Source organism: Schistocerca serialis, chromosome 6 (assembly GCF_023864345.2).
Source record: "Schistocerca serialis cubense isolate TAMUIC-IGC-003099 chromosome 6, iqSchSeri2.2, whole genome shotgun sequence".
NCBI lineage: Eukaryota > Metazoa > Arthropoda > Insecta > Orthoptera > Acrididae > Schistocerca > Schistocerca serialis.
Genome location: NC_064643.1, coordinates 553,670,090 through 553,689,393, shown reverse-complemented (window position 1 = coordinate 553,689,393; position 19,304 = coordinate 553,670,090). Strand labels below are relative to the sequence as shown.

At 44.8% G+C, this 19,304-nt stretch overlaps 1 long non-coding RNA gene across 1 annotated transcript in view; it reads right to left on the bottom strand.

Moving 5' to 3' along the window:
• Window positions 1-19,304, bottom strand: part of LOC126484093 (uncharacterized) — a 93,796-nt gene that overhangs the window by 28,382 nt on the left and 46,110 nt on the right. Inside the window, exon 2 of the long non-coding RNA XR_007587806.1 lies at window positions 15,721-15,797. This is a non-coding gene — a long non-coding RNA (uncharacterized LOC126484093). The remainder of the gene's footprint in view (window positions 1-15,720; window positions 15,798-19,304) is intronic.

The following is a 19,304-nucleotide window of genomic DNA, read 5'->3' as shown; positions in this document are numbered from 1 at the left end:
TACCCCCTCTCCTAGAGCTTTGCTGTTTCTCCCCAGGTAGACGAATCTCCACGTTTATTACCTCATTTTCAGTAACCTTTAACACCGCGTCTCTGGTGATTCGATCCTCTGATTAGCCAGTTTTTTATCAATCTACCCTTAGTTTCGTAGAATCCTGTGCTCCAGAGGTTCAGTCTCAAAAACTTTTCTCCAAACCTTTGATTATGGTAGACAGCTTTTGACGAGGGATGCTCTATCTCGATGTGTTGAACTGCTTCCGAACTACTACTTGCTTCGTCATGTGTTTTGTTTCCGGTGTAGGAAAGTTCTTGTACTGTGGCTACTGCGTGTGTGGCTACAGCGCGATCAGCGATTTTGATGTTCAATTTGTAGCTAAACAAATTTACGTTACTCCTCAATATTATCCTCAGATTTAATCTGTCTATATTCTATGTTCGGAAGATCATTCCCACAGGTCGTGTAATGTTACCTAACTTTTGCGGAGAATAGTAAAGTCAGTAGTTATTTTCTTTGATATTCCTTCACACAGCTTTTTATATCACTTCTGAATTTACGCACCCACAACTTCCGGCTTTCTGCCCAGTCCAATGTTTAATTTTGCTACTGGCGACTTTGCAGACCACATTCCGACCACGAGAAGAACTTGGCGTTGGTGGTTCGCCATTCTGGGAAACACACACACACACACACACACACACACACACACACACACACACACACAATTCTAACTCTGAACAAATAGTCATGTTTTCTATACAATGAGCAACATGACCCCTCTGGAACATAGGTATCCTGATACTTTCAATAAAAAGGAAAACTGTCACGACCAAACTAAACACCGTAATGGAGAAAACTTCTTTGAAGTTGCTGGCAGCTTACTAAGGGGGGGGGGGCGGGGGGGGGGGGGAACTGAACCAAATGAAACTACTACTTTTGGTGTGTCACTTCCAAATCTAATTTCCTCTGCATTCCCATATTTTAATCGACTGCATTCTATTACCTTCTTTACTTTTGTTGACGTTAACCTTATCTCTTTTCAGGACAATCCATTCTGTTTAACTGGTCTTTTACCGTTTGAATACCCCTCAATGACTATCTTACAGTTCTAATGTCCAGACTATGTAAATCTTTTAGTATATGGATCACTGCACGTCGAAAAAATAGACGCTGGGTTGTGTCAACAGCACCTCACGACTTTGTACTAACCTTGACGAAGTCTAATTCATTTGCTCTGTAGCGTCCTGCACAACGGTTAATTTACACATGTTTAATCCACATTTTGGAAGAGAGAATGGGTGATGGGTGGGGGAGAGAGAGAGAGAGAGAGAGAGAGAGAGAGAGAGAGAGAGAGAGAGAGAGAGAGAGAATATTAGACGCTGCCGTTGCAGTAGCTGTTGCCTCGTGCCTTCTGTGTCCCTGAATTTGTTTACGAGTGCTGCCGACTGGGTGGAGTGAAAGCGATTCATACGCCTCGTGGCAGGAACCGGTGCCATCGTTAAGCAACGGGCTGAATCAGCTCCTCCTGTCCACAAGGAAACTGCCACTGCTCGTCTTTTATTCTTAGTCTTCGAAGCGACGTACAGCAGAGTCCACGGAGTAATTGCGAATTGTCAGTAACATTCGTTATTTTTGACACGCCCATTTGCGTATTTCAAGGTAAAAGCGATTTCGTTGTGAAATAACACCTGGCAAGTAGATGTGGCTGCCTATAGTCATTTATCATAAGAGTGTCTCGTATGACCTCTACCGAGCGACCAAGAAGTAACCGCACTGCATTCTTAATCCTGAGGACGATGGGCAGTTTTAAAATGAATTATGGCCACAGATATTTGCAACAAAAAAGACTGCGTATAAATGACAAATCATTATACGTGTCCTCAATCATTATTAGTAGTTAATGTAACTGCCCGTCTTCGTTGCTATTTTATCTTTTTTTGAATACACTTCATCACGTTCCAGTCACAGCCATAACCACAATCTGTCAAATACGACCGTTGGAACTTTAATAGTGGCAACTTCATTTACAGCTAGTACAAAATACATACGTGTTTCAAAGTTTTACTGACCTTCAAAGTAGTCACCAGCATTGTGCATAACCCGTTGTCAGCGATGTGGAAGTCTTAAGATATTCTTAGCAGTGCCAGTTGTGTTGACAGTTCGAGCGGTGCGGTCTATTGCCCGACGAATTTGTAGCAGTTCTGAAGTGAATGCCGTGAAGTGTTTCCTTCAGTTTAGAAATCGAGTTGAACTCACGAAGGCTTAAGCACCTACCAGCCCCATCAGTCAAACAAATCAGCAACAGCTTGCACTGTACGTGCTTGAGCACTGTCGTACAAAATGGTCAGGTCCTGCAGAAATTGTCATGACTTCTGTCTCTATGCTGTTCATTTTTGGAACAACCTACGACCAGCTTAGAGAAAGAAGTGATGATACTTTCTCCAGGACCTGAATATCATTTTGCAGGACAGTGCTCAAGCACGTACAGTGCAAGCTGTTGATTTGTTTGACTGGTGGGCTGCTAAGTGCTATATCACCTACTGCACTCCCCCGACTTAAGCCCTCTTGAGTTCAACTCTATTACTGAACTGAAGGAAACACTTCATAGCATCCGCTTCAGAACTGCTACAAATTCGTCGGGCAATAGACCGCGCCGCTCGAACTGTCAACACAACTGGCACTGCTTAGAGTATCCTACGACTTCCACATCGCTGGCAACGGGTTATACACAATACAGGTGACTACTTTGAAGTCAGTAAAACTTTGAAACACGTATCTATTTTGTACGAGCTGTATATAAATAGTTGCCACTATTAAAGTTCCAGCCCTCGTAGAACAAAATAGGAGCAATATTTCTATAATTACAACGATACAGCGTACAGCAGCAGAACGAAGAAGTACCACACTTTAAACTCTCGATACATTGCGAACTGCGTCGTCCGACTTACACTTTCATCATGACCAGTCCTGTTCAACGAGGCAACCTTAAATAACATTCTGACAGGCAGGCGGCATTGGACACTTGTAAATATTAGTTACGAATAAAGCATAAAGTCATTTTATAGAAGTAGAAATAAGCAATTGGAACTATCACCCTAAAATTCAAAATAACGCCTACAAATTGAGCGCACAGTCATTACATAAACGTACTAAAATAAAAAGTTGATATACATTCTTACGTATCTTACAGTAAAGTTACGTTAAGCTCTACCTTGTGTAATGTTATAGCTAGACGATAGAAGTTTTAATACAAATCGTTAATTTTAATTATTACACATTAATTTTTACGAAACAACTGTATGCTTATGCGAAGAATTTGGATTTTTATGTTACAAGTCCTATTCTCTATTTTTAGAGATTTTCGATATGGTGACTGCTGAATTTGTAGAAGTTTTGAATTTTAGTGTGACTCCAGTTCGCTATTTTCTACTTTCACGGAATTAATATGCTTTGTGATTAACATTGACACGTCTTATTGCTTTTAAATCCACGCAACGGCCTCTGTGCTGTTTAAGCCAGGCTGCCTCAACTGAACAGCACCAGTCATGGTCCAAGTGTGTGTAACTGACGAAATGCAGTACATCGAACTTTTTTAATTGTGCTATGTCCTCATTACCTTTATATACTGCATATTATTGTACCAATATTACTTCTCTTTTATTTTGTCTGACAAATTCTAATGATTGCTGTGACCGAAACGTAGATATATATACATACACAATTAGCGATCAAGACGGACAGTTACATACGTTTGAAAAGGTTCTTCTGTGCATAGGAGAGTGACAAGCTAGAAAGCTATCGAAAGAGAGGGACTAACGCTTGGTTCAGAACCTGCAGCTTAACACAAATGGTGCGTACCACGTATAAAAACGCGGATATACCCAGCATTGTAAGAGTACAAGATTGCGGAACTGTCTCCAATCTGTAACATCCCTTACATATCTGTGAGTATGCATACGGAGCTATTTAAAATGCAAGGAGCACCTAAAACTAATTTCCCAGGCAGAAAGTTTCATTGGAAGAATCCGTAGAATCACGGAAGAGGTGTCTTGCAAGACCCTGGTTCAGGAGATACTTTAGTGTTGCTCGTTGTTCTAGAATCCAAAAGGCAAGAAGATCCAATGAAGAGCAACATGTCTAGTTACCGGTTGCTGCAGCAAAAGCAAATTTTGTGTGTGTGTGTGTGTGTGTGTGTGTGTGTGTGTGTGTGTGCGTGTGTGTGTGCGCGCGCGCGCGCGCGCGCGCACAAGACAGGCGTTGTGTATCAGTACGGTAAGACCAGGAGCGTAGAATTAGAAATTTTAACTCACACAGACTGTTACCAACAATCTTTCTTCCCGCACGCCATTCGCGACTGGAGCAACGGTAGAAAGTGACACTACATAAAGTACGCTCCAACACAACTTGGTTTGCGGAGCTAGGAATGTAGATATGAAACAACCTTGCACTTGGGAGTATCAGTCACCTTCGTGACCCAGAATTATTTGGATGAGAAAAAAGCAAAGAAGTGACTGTACAATACACGATCCACGAGACTGAACCGGCAACTTGTCCACGAAACATTGGTAACGAAAATTCTTTGCAGCACCATACGGAGACAGGCAGTGCGATAGCAGGAATGCTCGCTAGTGACTAGCTGAAGTAGTGATTGTAAGCGTAATTTTGACAATATCCGATGACAAATAACCCGTGACGGACGGAGCAGTGGCGACATGAGAAGCAGACTACCGCTGGCAAAACGGCATTCCTGGTCAAGGGGGTCTACTAGTATCAAACAATGGCCTTAAATTGAGAAAGAAATTTCTGAGAATGTAAGTCTGGAGTACAGCATTGTATGGTAATGAAAGAGTGCGAAAACGAACAGAAGCATTTGAGATGTGATGCTACAAGGGAATGTTGAAAATCAGGTGGTCTGATAAAGTGAGGGATGAGTAACTTCTCTGCAGAATCGGGGAGAGGAAATGAATATATGGAAAAACTGACAAGAAGGGAAGTGGTCTGTTAAGTCATCTAGGAATAACTTCAACGGTATCAGAGTGGGCTGTAGACGATAAAACCTGTAGAGTACGGCATCCGGCAAATAACCGACGTAGAGAACCGCAACATGTGTCGACCACATGATCAGCCTCCATTCTTGGCAATTTTCCATTCAGCCTCTTTTGACCTTTAGTTGTGAAGGCATTCCTGTGTTCACATCTGGTCATCGCTCCTGGAGTCGACCATGATTGTTCATTCAATAACAGCTTTGGCAGGAAATGGATTTTGTCTTTATCGGTTGTAAGTAGGCTGTTTAGGTTCTTATGTTGGTAACGCCACGTAGCGCTCTGTATGAAAATCACTGGCTGTGTTGTGTGCAGTCTGTAGCTGGTTGGAATTGTTGGAATATTGGCTGTTGTTGTGTTGGGCAGTTGGATGTGAACAGTGCGTAACGTTGCGCAGTTTGAGGTGAGCCGCCAGCAGTGGTGGATGTGGGGGGAGAGATGGGGGAATTTTGAGAGCGGATGATCTGGACGTGTGTCCATCAGAGACAGTCAATTTGTAAGACTGGATGTCATGAACTGATTGTATATATACATATGACTTTTGAACACTATTAAAGTAAACACATTGTTTGTTCTCTATCAAAATCTTTCATTTGCTATGTATGCCTATCAGTAGTTAGTGCCTTCAGTAGTTTGAATCTTTTATTTCGCTGGCAGTATTGGCGCTCGCTGTATTGCAGTAGTTCGAGTAACGAAGATTTTTGTGAGGTAAGTGATTCATGAAAGGTATAGGTTACTGTTAGTCAGGGCCATTCTTTTGTAGGGATTATTGAAAGTCACATTGCGTTGCGATAAAACTATTGTGTGTCGATTTAGTGTTGATCAGAATAAGTAAAGAGAGAAATGTCTGAGTACGTTGAGTTCTGTTCAGCTGTTTGAAAATCAAATAACGTAAGAGGTTTATCAGCACAGTAATTCATTAATTTTTCTAAGGGGAGGTTCGACAGTATCTTTCAGACTATTTTTGATCCCTGCAGGCGTAGTCATTACAAAAAAGAAGGTTGCAGAAAGCGGAATTGCCAAGCATGAGGAAACTACACCGGTTTCGACAATACCCAAGTCTGATTGGCATCTCCGCGACACAGCTGTCACAACATGTCGCTTTACAGAATTCTTGTACCGCCTCTGGAGACCGTTTCTAGTTCTCCGAGCGGCGTCTTGCTGTTAGAGCATTGTTGCTGACGAGTCTTCTACGTCCAGACGGATCAAACGAAGCTGTCTGCAGTCGTGACTTCAGAACGGATCAAACCAGACCAGTCGGCAGCACGCGGCGTCCGCGTGGCCCGGATGCTGAGCTGCGCTGCGTGGGCGCTACTGCGCAGGCGCGCAGCCCGGCGCATGCGCGCTCCGCTTTCCCAGAAACCACACCGGTCCGCGGTTCAAGGACGGCCGCAGCATGTACTTCGCCTACTACGCACTCACACTTGCAGCGTGGAGGCGCCGCAGCCTGCAGTGGCGGCCAAATCCGAATAACAAGTATCTCGCTGCTGATCCTGGCAGACAGCAGGTGTCACTGCCACTGAATTCTTTTTAGCAAAAAACACTATGTTGAAACAGTGTGTACAGACTGAAGTTCTGATGTAACAATGTTCCATCACTTCAGCAGCGCGCATGCGCTGAAAACTATTTCCGTGCCTTACACTCGGTCATGTTGGAAGCATGTCTAGCGTCTGGGGAATTGACATCCCTTGAGCTAAGAAGAGAATAGAGGCTTTCGAAATGTGGTGCTACAGAAGAATGCTGAAGATTAGATGGGTACATAACAAATAATGAGGAGGTATTGAATAGAATTGGAGAGAAGAGAAATTTGTGGCACAACTTGACTAGAAGAAGGGATCGGTTGGTAGGGCATATTCTGAGGCATCAGGGGGTCACCAGTTAAGTATTGGAGGGCAGCGTGGAAGGTAAAAATCGTAGAGGAAGACCAAGAGATGAATACACTAAACAGGTTCAGAAGGATGTAGGTTGCAGTAGGTACTGGGAGGTGGTGAACCTTGGACAGGATAGAGTAGCATGGAGAGCTGCATCAAACCGTTCTCTGGACTGAAGACCACAACAACAACAACAACAACAACAACAACAACAACAACAACAACAACATATATTCCTGTTTACGACTGGGCAAGGACATAATACACTACCTGGACAGATTGCACACAAGGGTATACCACGTGTAATAAGCGACTGAAGGGAAAGCTGGTCAAATACAAAATATGTTGGCCTATGAGAAGAGCGAAGAACTAGAACGGAGGACGAAGAGATGTGCTTTGCTTACAAAGTTCGTAAGGCAAACCTGCATTTTTATTGATCAACGAACATACCGAAGATGCAATGAAGACAATTATATTGAAATTCAATGAGAAGGGACATTGACGTTAAAGTTCACTCCTGATTGTGCAATTTCCTTAGATAGTGAGGATGAATTACAGGAATTCAAGACTGAACTGGGTGCTAAGCACATAATATGCTTTAAGAGTAAACCAAAGAAGAAGCATTACAGACTAATTTTAAACTCTGTTACCATATACTGATTGAAGTGACGGAATTCTAACTTAGAAACAAAATAACTCTTAACATTCGAAGAAATGAGGAAAATAAGCAGTATACTATCACAGGCAAACAGAGCACCCCTAGTCAGAAGTAGTCTGCTGGTAACGAACATGGGGACTAATTTAGGGTAGGAGTTCTGTTGAGAACAGCGTTGAACCAAAATGAATCAGACTTCAGGAAAACAGGACAAGAAACCCCGTGTGCGAGGAGTGGTGTTAGAGAAGAACTGGGTTCTCTGCAAACTAGAATTGACAGAAGGAATATGTTTGAAGACAGGGAATAGTTTCCACTTTAACGACCTGTGGAGGAAAAATATTGCAGAGGTCATGTATTGGAATATAGACTACCAGAAACAAAGGAGATTAACAGAAACGCACAGGACCTGATTGTATCAATGCCTACCTTATTAAATATGGGATTTAATGGTATAACCGAGGCTGTTGAATTTATTAAATGAATGCTGGAAATGGAAAATGATGAGAGACTCAGAGTGGCGGAAGTAATATCAATCTGTTAAAAAGGAACTATAAATGCTAGTGAAAACTACAGAAGAGTTCATCTGAACACTGCCTATAAATTACCGTCACGAGTAACTAGTACATTGAAAAGAATAGCCGACGACATCTTAATGGAGGAACAGAATTGTTTTCTAAAAGGATGATGGTGCAGTGAAAATACTAGAGTGTTCAGGTAACTGAAAACACACGGGAACATAATCTGGAGACTCGCATTTGTAAGTTGTTAAAGGCTTAGACAGAATGAAAATGTATTTGCTGTAAACATACTGGAAAGACGTGGTCATCCATAACATTTATTACAGGCGACAGGAAGTTTAATTTAACGAAATTTTTATTGCTACAGACACACACACACACAGAGAGAGAGAGAGAGAGAGAGAGAGAGAGAGAGAGAGAGAGAGAAACGGGACCAATAGCAATAAACAGGAGTACGATACGGGCGCAGTCCCTAACCGACTGACGCTAACAATGGAAACAAATTAATCTACGAACGTAAGTAATTCTTAGAAACACTTAAATACTGTACTGTTTAAAATTTGGTTCATCAGCAAGAAGTCTGAGAAAGATTTCAATTTGCTCTACATCGATTGCACTGACCAGGAGAGCTTTGAAATATCAGCTAATAAAACTAGTTGTGTTTTAAAGGCAACTACCAAGTGCGCTCTAAAATAACGATAAACAAAAAATCTGTTGCAATTTCATCTCTTGAGATGTCACGTAAGTTGTGAAAGTTGTGTGTGCAGTAAGTAAAGTTTCAAACTATGTGGCAATATACGCAATACATGATCGAAGAAAACCGGTAAGATACAGACAAAACTGTACAAAAATAATGGCAATACCTGTGCACAAATACGAAAGTGAGACTTGGGCAATAAAGAGCAAAGAAGGATACAGTCAGCTGAAATGGAAGATTCTGAAGTAAGGGAAAAGATTTATCTTGCATTGAAGTATTGGAAATGGGATAAAGTGGAAGGATATTGAAAGAATTGGGGCACAAGAAATGGATGGTTAACCTACATACCTCTAGGAAAGACCCTAAAAGAAAGGAAAAATGGGGCTTTTGTGAAGACTGAATAGAATATAAGCCAACTCTGAAGTGAAGACAGATAAAAATCTGACCGTTTGCAGAATGCACACTCTGCAGCGGAGTGTGCGCTGATATGAAACTTCCTGGCAGATCAAAACTGTGTGCCGGACCGAGACTCGAACTCGGGACTTTTGCCTTTCGCGGGCAAGTGCTCTACCGCGAAAGGCAAAGGTCCCGAGTTCGAGTCTCGGTCCAGCACACAGTTTTGATCTGCCAGGAAATTTCATAACCAGTAGTACTCGCACCCTGCGGTGAGCCACCTCGCTATAGCTGCTAGCCCTTTTCAATTGGCTGTCTTCGTGTTCTTGGCTGTAGTCACAGCACGCAGCGACACTCTTGCTTTCGACGTTTGAGGATGTGAGGTCATGAATGTGGAGGGGATTGTCTCAACTTTATGGATAATGTCTTCGTTCAGCCATCAGACTCTCTCCGTCACAGCAGCATAGCATGGCTACATCTCTGTCATCCAACAGGCCTGCCGATGTCACGAGAACTGATATGTTCAGCTTGGTCGTCACAGTCACCTCCATGTTTGAACGAATGTTTGGCGTGATGGTGCAAATGACGCAGCAGATGGCTTCAACAATTAATATATGAGGCGCATCCCGAAAATAAGTTTTCCTGTATTTCCTTTAAAGTAGGCATACAACAGATCTATGAAGTAACAAGTGCTGGCCAGACAGGTATCGTCTGGTGCCAGTACTGCGGCAGCAGTGACCCGAAACGGCGTCTCATTCGTTCTCCCGCCGTTTGCCAGGTTCAGTCAGTGATAAGGTTCCGTAACGCACAAAACAGTCACCAACGAAATTCATCGTCAGCTCCGTCAGATCTATAGGGAGAACATCACGAGCCAACAGATGCTGCGTCGCTGGTGTAGGTTTTTCTTCTGGAGGTTGTCAAAGCGTCCGCGATGAATAGCGCAGTGGGTGTCCGTCCCTCATCAATGATTACCTGGTTGAACTGGTGCGCCATTGCATCCTGGCCATCCGTCTTTACGATTGAGGAGCTCAGCAGGCATTTTCCACGGATATCGTGATCCTTGCTGCATTAAATTGTCACTAAGCACCTGCTGTTCAGCAAATTGCGTGCCAGGTGGGTACCAAAAAACCCGACACCACAGCATAGAACTAAACACTATGGAGCAGCACTGCCATTTCTGCCTCGGTATTATGACAGCGACAAGTTCCTCTACAGGGTCGTCACGGGCCCAGGACACCAAGCAGCAGTCAATGCATTGACGTAACAGTGGGTCTCCAGTTGAGACGAAATTCAAACAGACTGCGTCAGTACAAAAAGTGATTTACACGGTGTTCTGGAAAAGGAAGGACATTCTGCTCTTTGACTTCTTACCCAGAGGTGAAACAGTGAATGCTGACCGTTACTGTGGAACAAAGCGGTAACTGCAACTTGCCATTCAGACCAGGAGGCTGCTTACTGCAGGCGTTGTGCTGTTCCATGACGATGCTGCTCCCCATACGGCTCGGTGCACAGCACCTGTTTTGCAGAAGTTCGGCTGGGAACTGTAATCGTCCAGCATACAGTCTTTATCTTACTCCCAGCGATTTAATCTTTTATAGGAACTCAAATTCCTGTCCTCCGGCCAGCGTTCTGAGAACTATGAGGAACTGAAGACGACTGTCACACGCGCGTTCCACACTCAGGCGGCAGACTTCTACGGCACAGGAATACCAAAGTTGAGCCCACGATATAAGTGCCAATTATTTTAGTGACTGACAAAATACACTCATGCTCATAAATTAAGGATAATGCTGATACATGGTGAAACAACGCTCTGGTGGGCGGTTTGCGGGTTTAAATCAACTCGGGGTATGACCATGCGGTGCATTTGACCTGCGGTCGTCGCACGGTGGCGCTGGCTGCAGTCCACATGCGCACAGGTGTGGGTGCAGACGTTTTCAGACGTGTTAATGGTGACTGTGTTGAAAATGGCTCAAAGAACGCATTGATGACGTTATGATGGGTAGAATACTAGGGCAACTGGAGGTTCGTCAAACACAGAAGATCGTAGCACAGGCCCTCCGTGTGCCACAAAGTGTGATCTCAAGAGTATGACAATGATTCCAGCAGACAGGAAACGTGCCCGGGGTCTACAGTACGGGACGTCCACAATGTACAACACCACAAGAAGCCCGATATATCACCATCAGTGCCCGCAGACGGTCACGGATTACTGCAGGTAGCCTTGCTCAGGACCTTACTGCAACTACTGGAACAGTTGTCTCCATACACAGTCTACAGACGACTGAACAGACACGATTTATTCGCCCGGGTACCTGCAAGGTGCATTCCACTGACCCCTGGTCACATGAGAGCCCGTAAAGCCTGGTGTCAAGAACACAGTACATGGTCATGGAACAGTGGTCCCAGGTTATGTTCACGGACGAGTCCAGGTATAGTCTGTACAGTGATTCTCTTAGGGTTTTCATCTGGCGTAAACCAGGAAGCAGATACTAACTCAATGTCCTTGAAAGGGACCTGTACGGAGGTCATGGTTTGATGGTGTCGGGTGAGGTTATGATTGGTGCACGTTCACCCCTGCATGTCTTTGATAGAGGAACTGTAACAGGTCAGGTGTATCGGGACGTCATTTTGCACCAGTATTGCCCCCTTTTCAGGGGTGCAGTGCGTCTCACCTTCCTCCTGGTGGATGATAAAGCACTTCCCCACCGAGCTGTCATCGTGGAGGAGTACCTTGAAACAGAAAATATCAGGTGACTGGAGTGGGCTGCCTGTTCTCCAGACCTAAACTCCATCGAGCACGTCTGGGATGCTCTCGGTCAACATATCGCTAAACGTCTTCGACCCCTACGACATTTCATTTCAGGAGCTCCGACAGGCACTGGTGCAAGAATGGGTGGCTATACCCCAGCAGCTGCTCGACCACCTGATCCAGAGTATGCTAACCTGTTGTGCGGCCTGTGTACGTGTGCATGGTGATCATACCCCATACTGATGGCGGGGTACATGCGCAGGAAACAGTGGCGTTTTGATGCACATGTGTTTCGGGACGGTTTTCTCAACTTATCACCAATACTGTGGACTTGCAGATCCGTGTCGTGTGTTCCCTATGTGCGTATGCTATTAGCGCCAGTTTCGTGTAGTGCCACGTTGTGTGGCACCACATTCTGCAATTATCCTTAATTTATGAGCATGAGTGTAGCTCAAAAATTGCTGTACCTGTTGCCACTAGTTTTTCATGTAACGATGTTGTATTTACTATTAAAAATAGGGAAACTTAACTTTCTGGATGCGCCTCATAGCTGCAGAAGCAGCCAAGGTGGTCAAAAGTAAGCGAAACAACATAGCCGCAATGTTGGCGTCTCGTCCCTGGTTGGGGCACACCAGAAGGTCGTAGCATTGCTGTTGTGGGCTTCTGTGGTATCCTATAGGGTATTCCACGTTGGCGAACTAAAGCTGCTTCGAATTCCTCGCAGTCACAGTAACTTGTTTCCCACCACAGTTCGATCACGTTGGCTCCTGTTCCCACGTCAAAGTGCATTGTGGACTAGGGCATTGTGGAAATCAAATCAGGCGGAGTATTTTCCTGCACATTTCACGGTGAAGTCTGACTTTATCCAATTTGACATCTGGTGCAGTAATCTTCGGTGATCTTTTAGTTGGAAGACGATTGGTGATGGGTCCGCCTACCACGCTGCCAGTTGGCCAGTGGAGTTTAAAGCAAATGAAACCACCATGAGCTGCAGCAATCCACTCAGAACAGGCGTTGCAGTAGCAATAAAAACAGTGCTACACAACTTACAGCCGCAGTTTAATCGACGTTGGGAAGATTATTACCGTTCGTTGGAGTAAATACTATTGAAGCGCATGTCATTAGGGATAGCTAGCAACAGAACCCGCTCTCAATGGCTGGGATGGTTTTACATCGATACAAACCTGAAACTTGCTCATTAGGAGCCCCTTCTCGTTGCTTAGAGATTAAACAGTATGACACCTGAACTAAGGTCTACATGAGTACTGTGGTGTCACCGCCAGACACCACACTTGCTAGGTGGTAGTTTTAAATCGGCCGCGGTCCATTAGAACATATCGGACCCGCGTGTCGCCACTGTGTGATCGCAGACCGAGCGCCACCACAAGGCAGGTCTCGAGATACGGACTAGCACTCGCCCCAGTTGTACGGACGACGTAGCTAGCGATGCACACTGACGAAGCCTCGCTCATTTGCAGAGCAGATAGAATAGCCTTCAGCTAAGTCAATGACTACGACCTAGCAAGGCGCCATTGGTAACATTGCATGTATCTAAAGAGTCTCACTTGTATCGCCACAATCTCCAGATGTACCAAAAGGATGGATTAAAGTTAAGTATTCCAGAAGCTACGTACTTTTCTTTATAACATTCATTACTTATTCTGTTTCAGATCTCACGCCCTCCTGCTTTAACTTAGCGCGTGCCTTTCTGCTTCCTCTCATTGTGTCTAGGCTGTCTTGTCTAGACACAAGAAGTACCATCACTTAACGGTGACTGGAGGAATTTTATTGAATGAGATAGGATCAAAGTGAATGGAATGTGACGGAGAGAGATCTAGAATGTGAGTTGTGGCAGATATACTCCCTTTGCTCTCAAGGCGAATATGTGGGAGACACTCATCCCCTGTTACACTGTATAGCTGTAAGTTTAGCGAAACCAATGGGTATTCTGACATTTTCGTGCAATGAAAAGATGAGTCATTATCTGTTATCTATGTTTATCTGGTTTGTCACTTCGCCACCGACAGTGTAACGAAGTAGCAGAAGAAAGAGATGGAGCACATGGATACATTCTCTGAGTAGTATTTCTTAGATTAGTACTCGTGTTTTCAAATGGGTCAAAAGTAGACTATGCAGCTATGTGACATTATCAGAAGCAGGGCAATCTCTGTATCAACATAAAAAAAGCTAAAATAGAAGTTTTATCTGTGAGATCGCTGTTGATATATATCCTGATCACTAGTTTCAGAGAAGATATACTGTCATCTTCAGAACACAGGATACGCTGCCGAAGGCGAAAGGATAACAAAGTTTAGTTCCTTGTTTCGGTAGTAGACGTAGCGAGTGGATGCAAGGCAGAAGAGCGTTCGCACTTTCATCTGATTTTGCTCAATGTAGTAGTGTAGTCATAAAATTTATATAGCTTACACAAACTCAAGTACAATCCTTTTAACAGTATCTTTTCCAAGTATCCAGGAAGCAGAAACAATGTGTGGAGGTTGCAGATTTGAGAAGAGATTGCCGATTTAGGAGAGAGATGTGTATTATATCCGACAAAAAGGCTGGAAACAAAAAATGGTGTTCAGATTTGTTCTCGGAGACATGCGGACGGAACTGTTACATTCTACATTTCGTGATAAAAACATTTCAAGGCGGTTTAGGATTATGAAAAAACTCCACTCGCTTTTAGTGTAGTCGAGTGGTGAAAAAATGTGATGTTACTTTCGTTCCAAAAGGTTTTTATCCCGATCTGCCTTTAAAGCTTTGGCGTACTTGCCGAACATTCGAGAAAGCACTGACGAGCTTTGTTGGCTAAATTAGCTAACAAAACAGAGGAAAATTTTGTGAACTAGTCACAGGCCTTAGCAAAATATTGCAACGTATTTCGACGTATAACATGGAGTAGAAATGGCAATACTGAAAAAGATTATAGGGACAGACAGATTCTTAGGTGCTAGTTAGGTGTCTTTGAATGTGCAGTGGTCTGCTTGTGCTTGAAACAGTTTATTTCTTAGTCTTTTGCTAACGCATGAAGTAATTTTGTTCACCTGCATATCACTCTCTTCCACTGCTGTGGTATCTGAAGACAACGAAAGCAACCTCAGATTAAAGGAGAATGATTAAGTTTTTGATGTTAGCAACAGACCAATACATCAAGTAAACGATCTCTCATGGGTCAAAGGTTTCTCGGCAGGCGGTACGCAGCACATCAAGGTATGAAACTACTGTGTCTGTATCAAACGCTTTTTTATTTCTTTTTCCATAATGAGGTTATATCGAAACACGTTGCGATGTTAAATTTTTTTAAATTAAGAAACTTTTGGTGGTAGCGGTCTCTGAGAAACGTGTTTATGAATTTCAACTAACAGTTACGGTCGTGCAACAGCAAGTATGGCTTTAAATCGTTGAGAGAAAATTTTAGCGAAGCGAAAGTTTATCCTGCTTATTTCTACATCATGGGGTCGAAGTGTCATATCGCAGCCGAAAAATTTTTACCACCAGTGAAGGTCATAACTGTTTGCCTCATCAACAGCTGTTTAACATCGTCTGCTACCTGAGGCAGTTCATTAGCCCAACCTTTAGCGAGTCGCACGTCAATACCGCTATGCTCAAATGATTAGCCACCCTTTAAAGATGCGGACAGTGTATTCATGAATTCGGAAATCACTGCGGAAGCATCTACATAAGGAACTGCCAGGCACGGAAGTTAAGGGGAGGTAGCGGGGTCAGGTCGATTTGCAGCGGAGTGTGCCGTTTTCATTTGCCTAATTTATACGCACAAATGTTTTTACTTACATCTGCCGCAGCCTGGAACTGTCCGTGGAGCGAACGCGTTCTTGTTTCGGCGACTTCCCGCTGTCAGATTCCTGAAACTGAAAAGAAAACAGGTGTCACAAATGCTGTTTCCGAATTTCCTTTAGTCGAAAAAGCCACCAGCTTTTATTTTTCTTAAAAATCTGGTGCTCATGAATATAAATTATATAAATATAAATAATACAAGGCAGAACTGTGAGCAGTTTAAAGAAAGTAGGAATTCTTGCCTGTTCGTCACCACCTCTAGAGTCCGAAGAATGCGATACCTAATCGTGTGGCCTTTTTAGGTATCTGAGTCGACTCCCATGTTCAACGCCTATCATGGGGATGTAGGTGAAGAGGAAGGGCCGCGACGTAGTTATAAGAATGAGAGCAACCAAATTTGACTCAAAAGGTATTTTGTATTCAAGATTCGCAGACGGACTGGGTAACGCAAATTACGTCCTGAAATAGCGTGAAAAGAATGCACTAAGGTATCAGGTTTCAAACGTCATCTACCATCAGTTATCAGTCATCTTACATTTTTCCGTTTCTGTACGGCTTCAGGATTTTATATAATGATTAAGGCAATGTTGGTTCCCGAATACCCTTTCCTGACGCCTATCCTGTTATGACTGGCAACTGGTGAACGCGACACGAGGCCATGATTCTGCTTCTGACCTATACTCAAACCGTCTTTTAACGTAATTTATTTTGTCTGTGCCATCCATGGTGAACAGTACAATGGCTGAACATTCAGGATAAGTAATACGAAAATCAACGCAAAGTTTTCTGCGGATACACTTTTGGCTGGTACACTGTCTCATATGCTACTACTGAGTATCTCCCGATATCTCCCCCCTTGCATATTTAAGAACCTTCAGTTTCACAGAGATCGAATGAAGGGTAGAGGTACGGGTCGTAACATCTGAAATGTAACGCCCACTGTTCGAAGTGCTGTCAATGCGAACAAGAGGTGGTCGAGACGTGTAACCAATGGCACCCCATACCATCACGCCGGGTGATACGCCAGTATGGCGATGACTAATACACACTTCCAATGAGCGTTCACGGCGATGTCGTGAAACACGGATGCGACCATCATGATGCTGTAAACAGAACCTGGATTCATCCGAAAAAATTGCGCGCTGACACTTTTGCACCCAGGTTCGTCTTTGAGTATACCATCGCAGGCGCTCCTGTCTGTGATGCAGCGTCAAGGGTAACCGCAGCTATGGTCTCCGAGCTGATAGTCCATGCTGCTGCAAACGTCGTAGAACTGTTCGTGCAGATGGTGGTCGTCTTGCAAACGTCCCTATCTGTTGACTCAGGGATCGAGACGTGGCTGCACGATCCGTTACAGCCATGCGGATAAGATGCCTGCCATCTCGAGTGCTAGTGATACGAGGCCGTTCGGATCCAGCACGGCGTTCCGTATTACCCTGCTGAACCCACCGATTCCATATTCTGCTAAAAGTTATTGGATCTCGACCAACGCTAGCAGCAATGTCGCGATACGATAGACCGCAATCGCGACAGGCTACAATCCGACCTTTATCAAAGTCGGAAACGTGGTGGTACGCATTTCTCCTCCTTACACGAGGCATCACAACAACGCTTAAGCAGGCAACGCCGGTCAACTGGTGTCAGCACGTCGTAGGTGTCGCCACCGTCGCCAACCTTGTTTGAGTGCTCTTAAAAGCTGATCATTGGCATATCACAGCATCTTTTTCCTGTTGGTTAAATTTCGCGTTTGTAGCACGTCATCTCCGTAGTGTAGCAATTTTAATGGCCAGTAGTGTATGTCATGTCACGAGACTAGTAATATGACGGAGTGGTTCGAGGAACACCGTGGTGAGTTCCAATTGATGTGCTGGCCCCACAACTCGCCAGATCTGAACCCGATCTGGCATGTGATTGAACGTTGCGTCAGTGCTCATAGCCCCCATCCCCGGAGTAAGGGACTTGGGTGTGCAGATGTTGTGCCAACTCCCTCCAGCGACCTACTAAGGCCTCATTGCTTCCATACCATCGCCTGTGTTACCCATCACAAATGTGGACGTAACGGGTATTAGGTAGGTGGTCTTAGTGTACTGGTGGTATAGCAACGCTCAAAGAAAATGTGTGGGTAGGCGACCGCTGTTCCTGCGAAGTGAACAGCGCTGTCTAGGGAGGCTGTTGTATTGAGACCTATCATCCCTACTACTCTGGCGTTCGACAGGACGGAGGAGCTGCAGCACCTGCGCGCTCTGTTCATTTGTGTTCTATTCCGGTCGGTGATGGGCGACCCTGGAGCGGGTTGCGGCACGGGCGGGTCACGCGCAGACGCCGTGCAGACGGCGGCTGCAGACGCAGCCACAGGCCGGCTCCCACGCCTCGGCCCGCCGCCCTGACTCAGACAGCGCCTCAGGCCGTACCGTCCTGCACTCCCACGTCGTGGGAACGCCGAGCCACGCCACGCAGCGTACCTGCCGCCCACCACGCCCAGGCGTCACGCCGTCGTAGCCAACTTCCCAACTCTACGCCCCCACGTGCATCGCTTCGCATACCTTACCACTCCGTCAACGTGCCTACCCATCCAATCCAATCGCGACTCTTTAAGGCATCCCGAGAAAGGTCTCAATTTTGTGACTTTTCTGTATGAGTCGGAATTGGGGATGTTGGTTACTGCTGCAAACTTACACCGATTCCTTTCGGTTCCAGTATAACTTGTTAAAACCACTGCCTACAGGCCACAAGTGGTCCATCGGGACCATCCGACCGTCGTGTCATCCTCCGAGGAGGATGCGGATAGGAGGGGCCTGCGGTCAGCACACCGCTCTCCCGGTCGTTATGATGGTATTCTTGACCGAAGCCGCTACTATTCGGTCGAGTAGCTCCTCAATTGGCATCACGAGGCTGAGTGCACCCCGAAAAAATGGCAACAGCGCATGGCGGCCTGGATGGTCACCCATCCAAGTGCCGACCACGCCCGACAGCGCTTAACTTCGGTGATCTCACGGGAACCGGTGTATCCACTACGGCAAGGCCGTTAAACCGCTCAAAGTAATCATCTGAAATAACCGATTTCCGGTTTTTTGTTGCGATTACATCCAGTAATAAACGTAGACTGCGAACACACACTGGAAAGTTGTAATGAAGGCGAAGGTGTAGCAGATCACGATCGATTTGAGTTGAGGCTGCAGCGAAATCTTTCTCCAGCGAAGACTGCGGAGGGGCACGTGTTTACTTCCCTGCATAATCACTTCTGAGAGGTATATTTCACCGCTAAGCAACCACATAATTAAGGATTCAAAATGGTTCAAATGGCTCTGACGACTATGGGACTTACTTCTAAGATCATCAGTCCCCTAGAACTTAGAACTACTTAAACCTAACTAACCTAAAGACATCACACACATCTACGCCCAAGGCAGGATTCGAACCTGCGACCGTAGCGGTCTCGCGGTTCCAGACTGTAGCGCCTAGAACCGCTCTGCCACCTCGGCCGACAATTAAGGGTTCACTTAATATCCCAAGTTAATAGCACATCAGTAACATACGTGTATCAAAACTACCTTCTATTTCAAGAAACGTTGTAAATGTGT